The sequence below is a fragment of the Otolemur garnettii genome, unplaced genomic scaffold, assembly GCF_000181295.1.
Source record: "Otolemur garnettii isolate 467f Iridium unplaced genomic scaffold, OtoGar3 scaffold00180, whole genome shotgun sequence".
Lineage (NCBI taxonomy): Eukaryota > Metazoa > Chordata > Mammalia > Primates > Galagidae > Otolemur > Otolemur garnettii.
In genome coordinates this window covers 743,174-750,664 of record NW_003852575.1, presented here as the reverse complement: position 1 = coordinate 750,664, position 7,491 = coordinate 743,174, and positions in this window count along the sequence as shown.

Below are 7,491 nucleotides of genomic sequence, written 5' to 3'. Positions count from 1 at the left end.
GCAAGAGAATCACTTAAGCCCAAGAGTTTGAAGTTGCTGTGAGCTGTGACACTACGGCACTCTACCCAGGGTGACATAGTGAGACTGTCTCAAAAAAAGAAAAAAAATACTAGATGACTGTGTTCAAAATCTATATGCTAAACCAGTAATACGTGTAAAACATGTACTTCCGCAGGAAGCATATGTGTGCACTTACGGGAGATGCCTGTATGTGTGTGCTCAGGGAGCTTAACCCTCATTAGAGATCGAATTTTCACTCTACTCTCCCTTAAATGGTAAAAAACCTAAGAAATTAAGCCTTGGGGATCATAAGCCATGAACACCAACCTGCCGAGTTAGGAATGATGGGGTCAGGCTAGAAACCCCAAACCTCTGTTTTCCTCACCACACTTTAAGGCAGCAGTTCTCAACCTGTGGGTTGTGAGCCACAGGATGGGCCGTGGCTTTAGGAAAGTTGAGAACCGCTGCTTTAAGGGATTAATAGAAGTCAACAACTTTACAGAAGACTTGCACAGGGCCACCGACTCTGCCGTGGGGCTGTGGTTTGCTGTCCCGCCTTCTCTGCTTCTGTCCTCCCCACGCGCCGCACGTGCCCGGCCATCATCAACCTGTGCGCACAGGTGTCGTGTCATAAGACTCCCAGAAGGGACACCTGTGTGTATCCAGTTTCCTACCAGCACCAGCTCATCCACCAGGCATGAAAGGCAGAGGAGAGCTACTAAGCCACTGGTTAGATAGTCATTGTTTGTCTAAATGCTAAAAAAACACAAAAGTGCCACCCGTCTGCAGGCCTAAAAGCAATGAGAGCAAAGCAGAGAGAGCAAGGGGCAAGAAGCAGAGCGCTCTGGGTTGGGGGCCTTGTCCTCTGCTGTGTGGACAAGTGGCTCGCTCCCTCTGGCCTCAGTTTCCTGACCTAAACCATGTGATTATAGAATGTTATCCCATAGTAGCCAAAAGGTGGAAACAACCCTGTGTCCGTCCACAGGCGAATGGATAAACGGAAGCTGCAAGGCTGAACCCTGAGGACACTGTGCTAGAATCCTGGAATTCAGAGACAGAGCAGAATGGGGAGTGTGTGCTTAACTGGTAGAGAATTTCAGTTTTGTAAGACAGAGCTCTGGAGATGGGTGGTGGCGACGGTGGCAGCAACGTGCGTTACAAGCACGCTGGCCACAGAAGTGTGTGCTTCAGAAGGGTTAAGATGAAAAGTTTTATGTTGTGTCTATTTTACCATGATGAAAATTAATAATGCTAAAAACTAGGAATGTGTTTGCCCTAATTTTATTTTTGTTGCTAAGGAGAAAGAAAAATCATCCTGGACCCAAATCCCCGACGTCTATTTCTCTCAATCCTGGAGCATGTTAGGATTCACCAGGTAGGTGGGGGGAGGCAGGATTAGAACTGTCCCCGCCCAAGGTCTACCCGGACAAATCAGAGCAGAATATCCCTAGGGGTGGGGCCTGAGCACAGGCACTTCCCAGAGGCTCTACAGGGCCAGGGCAGGGTACCATTTGGCTAGAGCAGCGTTTCTCATCCTGTGGGTCACGGCCCACAGCAACTGTATTAAAGGGTTGCAGCTTTAGGAAGGTTGAGAACCACTGGGCTAGAGGGATGCTCAGCTCCCATCAGCAGCTCCTGTTCATGAGGCCTAGCACTCATCCCACTGTAAAGTGGGGTGCCCAGGCCTCTGTGTGCACTGAGCCAACTTTATTACTCCAACTCAAGAGGCACGTCCTGCCTGAAACAGAGCTGGTATCAAAGCTGTGGAACCTGGGTGGTGGCACAGACTCTGCCCTCAGAGGTCCCCACTCAGTGTCTGAACAAGGGGCTCTGCATTTTCCTTTTGCTCTGGGCCCTAAACAGTGTGTATCTGGTTTGGTTACAAAAGCCAGATCCTGCTGTAGACCTGGAGAAGACAGAGTGGATGGAGGAGGCCACAGGCTGCAGCATGGGCAGAGCGAGGCCAGGCCACCGCACCAGGACCTCCCAGTCTGCCAACCCCAGGGAGTGGAGGGGAGAAGCCCTGGCCGTGGGAGAGCACAAACAAGCTCATGACTAATAATAAGCAGCAAACACAGCAAAGAACAATGACGCAAGACACCGGCGCACACTGGGCTTTAAACAGGGAAAACCGTACACACGGCAGGCAGGCGTCTGAGAGGCTGCGCTCCGAGCTCTGGCCTTGGCCCAGTGCTGGCTCTACTTTCCAGCATCGCTGGACCACCTGCCAGCACAAAGCAGCATGTACTGGCTTCCTGCAGCTTCCAGCATAAGTGACACACGGCAGGAATGAAGGAATGAAGGACAAGCAGCAGGCACCGTTTACTGAAGCCACCTGAGTTGTTGCAAGTACATCCCATCAGGGATCCATGAGTTGGCTATTAATTGACCTATCTTATAGGTGAGACAAGAGAGGGTCAGAGAAGCTAAAGAACTTTCCCAATGTGAACTAAAATAAAATCTTAAGCTCCCCACCTGACTGAATGAACTTCTTCCTGAGTCAGGACCCCCACCACCCAAAAAATGAAGCTGAGCTCCCATCCCAGAGGAGGAAGGTCAGACACTCCGGGCTCTGCCTCCTCTCTGTTGGAATTATTCTTTGTAACAATAAGATGCTAAATCACTAAGGGGCCTAAGGCCACACAAGGCAAAGCTGACAACACACTTGCAGGCCATCAATTTACTTAACTGCATCACTTGAGTTTCTGATTAACAGACACCTCTTAAGTTAAAACATTCCAAGCCTTTACATTGAGACAAAGCGTCATTTCTTTAACCAATTACAGATCAAAGGGTCTTTAAACCTACCCGCAACCTGTACCCACCCCCACTGCCAAACCACTGTGAGCCTTCCAGGTACTGACTTAAGTTCTTACGTGTAATTCCTGTCTCCATGAAATAAAACCAAGTCGTAATCCGCCTACTGAGGGTACATTTTTCTCAGAACCTCTTGCAAATGTGCTCCAGGCTGCCAGTCACACACACTTGACTCAGAATAAACCTCTTTAAATTTTCTTTGGTAACACTGAGGTTATGTAGGGCAGTCAAACAGGGGATCAAATGTTGGATCCTGGGCTCTGAAGTCTGTAACTGAGTCATCCACTGTAAGATGCTCTTAGGTTGAACCGTAAGCAGTTGCCATTGACCAGATATTGTCGATTTCATGAGGCAGCTCAAACCCAGTGCCGTCCATAAGCTCTGTATGAGGTCAGTGAAACCACAGATAAACCGAGATCCTTCCCCATTCTGTAAATCAGCGTGCTGGGCAACAAACAGCTAGCTTAAGGAAGGAAATGAAGGAAAAAGAACAAACAAATGGGAAGTTCAGCAAGAACAATGCTCTAAAGCAGGTTGGACTGAAAGCACTTGCCTTCTTCCTGGAGCCCCAGCCGGCTCGTTTAACAAATTACATGGCCAGGGTGCAAGAAGCACCTTTTTAAAAGCTGAGTAGAGACAGTGGCACCCCAGATAATGCACTAAGCAGGGCTGGTGCTACTGAGCCACCCTGCGGATAACGCTGCTTTCCCCAGAAATACACTTGGAGACTGGGTAAATGAGGATGTGTCCTCGCAGGTAACAGGCAGTAAACATTTTGTCTGGGAGCTTCTATGTTAAGCTTCTGCACCTGGCAGCTGGAAGGCGGTGTTGTAAGCGCTAAGCCCGCAGAACGCTTTGTCTACCAGCCACCCCTGTTTTTCCCCAGTAAAACACCACTCTCGGCCTTGGCACAGGCTTCTTCCTCTTTCTTGGTGGAAATCTACTGCCTTCTTAAACTGGTGCATGGAAAGTTACATGGTCAGCACCACGCTCGGGGCTAGGGAAGCACACATCCCACAGTGACTTCAAATGATCCAGCCTTTCATCATTTAAAAAATACTTATCTGTGGGCGAGGAGAGAGGAAGGATCGTGAGGCCCCTAAGCAGATGACTCATTTCAGACAGAAATGACAAAGCCATTTCTGAACAGATAGGTTGACAGGACACTTGGCAAATGCTGCTTTTAATTCTGCGTGGTACTCACTCAACTCATTCATTCATTAATTCATTCAACTGGCGAACATCTCTGCCTGCTTACAGAGCACTGGGCACCACTGCAGGTACCAGGGAAATAGCCACGAAACACAAACAAAAACAAAGCATCCTTTTCCCCTGGAGCTTCCACTCTATGGGGGAAAGGGGGGAAAGACAGAGAGGAAATTGTTAAGAAAAGCATAAGAGATATGGGGTAAATAAAGCTGAGAGGGGTGGGACCTGGCCGTCTCCTGGAATGGTGGCCTTGGAGCAAAGGGAACGGCCGTGCAGAGAGAGCTCTGTGGCTACCTGGGGGAGGGGGTGTGGCAAGGGCCTGGGTGGAATGGCAGCTTGAGACTGCTGGGAGGGGAGGGAGGTGGGCCTGCCAAGGTCCAGGTGGCCACCAGGAGCACCACTGCTGTGACTCTAAGCAGGACAGCAGCCCCTGCTCAGCGAAGAAAAATTCATGCCCAGACTTGCTTTTTGCAAGGTGCACCTGCTCCCCGCTGAGGGGGAGCAGGTCGGAGAACATGGCTGTAGTCAGGGCATAGGATGATGGACCAGAGACTCAGTGAGGACGAGGAGCAGAGGCAGGGGGTCTGCCCATGTGCTGACGGGGCTGTCACTGACAGAGAGTCAGGTTCTACAGTCCCTCCACGTTGTGCATACACCAGCATCAACCAGTGGGTGAATGTTCCTAACCCCAGGAGTCTCTCCAGAAATTGTCCCTGGGACAGCCTGTGGGAGACAGAAGTCTCTATCTGTCCTCAGCTGGTGCAGACAGGCACCTGAAACTGCGGCAGTGTCACTCCCGCAGTTCCCAGATTGGGTTGTTATCTCTGTCTACCACCAGGAAAGGACACGCAGGATGGAGGATCCAAAGAGCACCAGTCCTCTGCCAGCCAAGTGCCCTGCTTCCAGAGAACAATGCACAGAACCGCAGCATGTAACCTGACCCTTGTTTGCTCTCGAGACAGGCTGTTTTTCAGATCATGAGTAGGAATGAGTAAGCAGCAAACCTCAAGGTCTTTGGGGGCTTATTATGCAGCACTTTCAGAATAAAAATAGAAATTACAACAGTTCAACATGTAGAAAAGGTTTCCTTCCTCACCCTCAAACTTCACGGCTTGGGAGTATCGATGTCTTCTAAACAAGCCGAGCATTGGTCATCTGAGATGAGGGAGCAATTGAAGCTCAAACCTCAAATGCAAACCGTTCCAAAGCAAACGCCCAGCAGGTGCTATGCACATACCAGAATTGATCTTGGCGGTGATTAACCTGGGTTTTGCCCCTCCTCTGGGAACCATTCTCCCCTGAACAGAATGCAGATCTGGGTTCTGTTTCTCCAGACACAGTTCTTCTGCTCCAAGGCAACTTCGGGCACTACTCACAACAAAAGGAGTGTGCAAAGATGTCTTAGTAAAACCCTGGGTGGGGGGCTTTGAGTGGGGAGTTTTCAACAGTAGTTGCCCCAAGCAAGGAAACTGGATGGGGTTGAACGGTGGCCATCATAATCCGCAGACTCTGTGGTTGTGACCTCACTTGAAAAAAGAGCCATTATAGATGATCAAGACCTCAGAATGAGGCCATCCCACCTTACCCAAATGGGCTTTCTGACAAATGTCCTTCTGGGAGACCAAGAGAAAGCACAGACAGAGGGGAGGTCATGTGACAGTAGAGAATGAAGGGATGCAGCCACAAGCCTGGGGGAGTCTGGGGGCGCCTGGAGCCACCGGAGCCAAGAGAAGCGAGAAGGATCCTCCTTCCCCAGAGCCTATGGGAAGCACAGCCCTGCCCCATGGCCCTGCCAATTCCTCAGTGCAGTCTTCCTGCCACCAGCACTGTGAGAGAATCAGTTCCTCTTGTTTTAAGCCATCAGGTTGAGGCAGCTTGCTACAACAGCCTCTGAAGGAACACAGCCCTTCTGACAGCTCCATTTCAGCTCCCTGGTACGTTGTGCTCAGGGTCAACAGGGTCAACTCCACAGGACAAGGCCTGCAAATTTCTCAATGACAGCAACACCCAATCCTTCGAGAACACCCTATTGCCTATGCTTCTTTCCAATGTCCAAATGTCTGTTTGAAAACATGCTAGTCGGGTTCCATGATGCGCAACAAACCAGCGGCTCTCAGAGCCCCAGGCAACCGCAGGCTACATGTGCTTTCCAGGTGGGGACCAGCTGGCCCACGGCACAGGCCTCATGCACCGACAGGCCCAGGGAGGCTTCAGCTGGAGCCCAGGTCCACAGACTGCTAAGGGACACAGCCTGTCACTCAGTGAAGACAGCCTGACTCAGAGAAGGACAAACACCAAGGAACTTAGTACATGGAGACAAAGACTTTCTCAGCTAAACAGCAGACTGTGTAAGAGAAACATCACCTGAAAGCAAAAAGATAAACTGCGAGGCTGTCAGGGTTTAGCAGGAAGGGAAGGCCCGTCCTCCTCAGTCAGTCTGAAACGAACCCAGGCCAGTCATATAAATATTCCAAATCTATTTTCTTAACTGATAACTATGTTCAAATAAGATCTTTCTTAAAAACTCAACAGCCCAGTTCATAAGTTGCAAATTCTTCATTGCATCTTTCTAGCCAACACATCATGAGGCTTCTTTGGTGAAGGTTAAATTCAATTATCACCAATGCTATTCTGTCCCAAAGACCAGGCTGGGTCTAAGCCAACGTTTCCTCCTGTCTCGACAGGACTTTTGCGGTGATCTCCGGCCCCTCTGCTCCCTGTGTGTCGAGCTCTCTACCGCATGTGGAAGGCAGGTTAGAGTTCCTGAAAAACACAACTCCAGGGCCTGGCTCAAATCTGCCCACTAAGCACGACTCAGAGTGAGCTTTTTCATAAGGAACAGCAACAGATCTTACAAATCAAAGAAAACTTAACTCGTGTGTGATTAACGGGAGGTTAGTCTAACACATGCCTACTTTTTATAGTCATATTCTGTTTAGAGAAAAATCACACAGAGGGCTGTGGCTGGCTTGGCTCTCTGACTCCCTCTGACTAGGGAACCAGGTGGCCTCAAAGCCTTCATGACACAGCCCAAGTCCCCCCCCCCCCCCCCGCCCCGCCCCTCCTTACCCTCCAGCCCTTCTGCACACTTTGCAAGGGCACTGAGTCCTTCTGCTCCTCACTCGGCTCGGTCCTGCTCCAGGCCCTGGGCCCACGGTTCCCTCTGTGCTGCATCCACCCCCACAACCCGTCTGCCTGGCCCATGGCCAGCGTGTTGACTTTCATCCCCACCATTCTGTCCCCCTCAAAGGTAGCTGCTGACCACAGAGGCTGGGTGTCCTTTCCCCAAACTCCATATGTTGACATCCAAACCCCAGTTTTATTTGGACTGAGGGCACAGCAGATGGCGTTAGTTGAGATGAGGTTGTGAAGGCTGACTCCAGCCCAGCATGCTGGACATGAAATGAGGACACAGTAGATGAGTTAGTTGAGATGAGGCTGACTCCAGCCCAGCATGCTGGACAT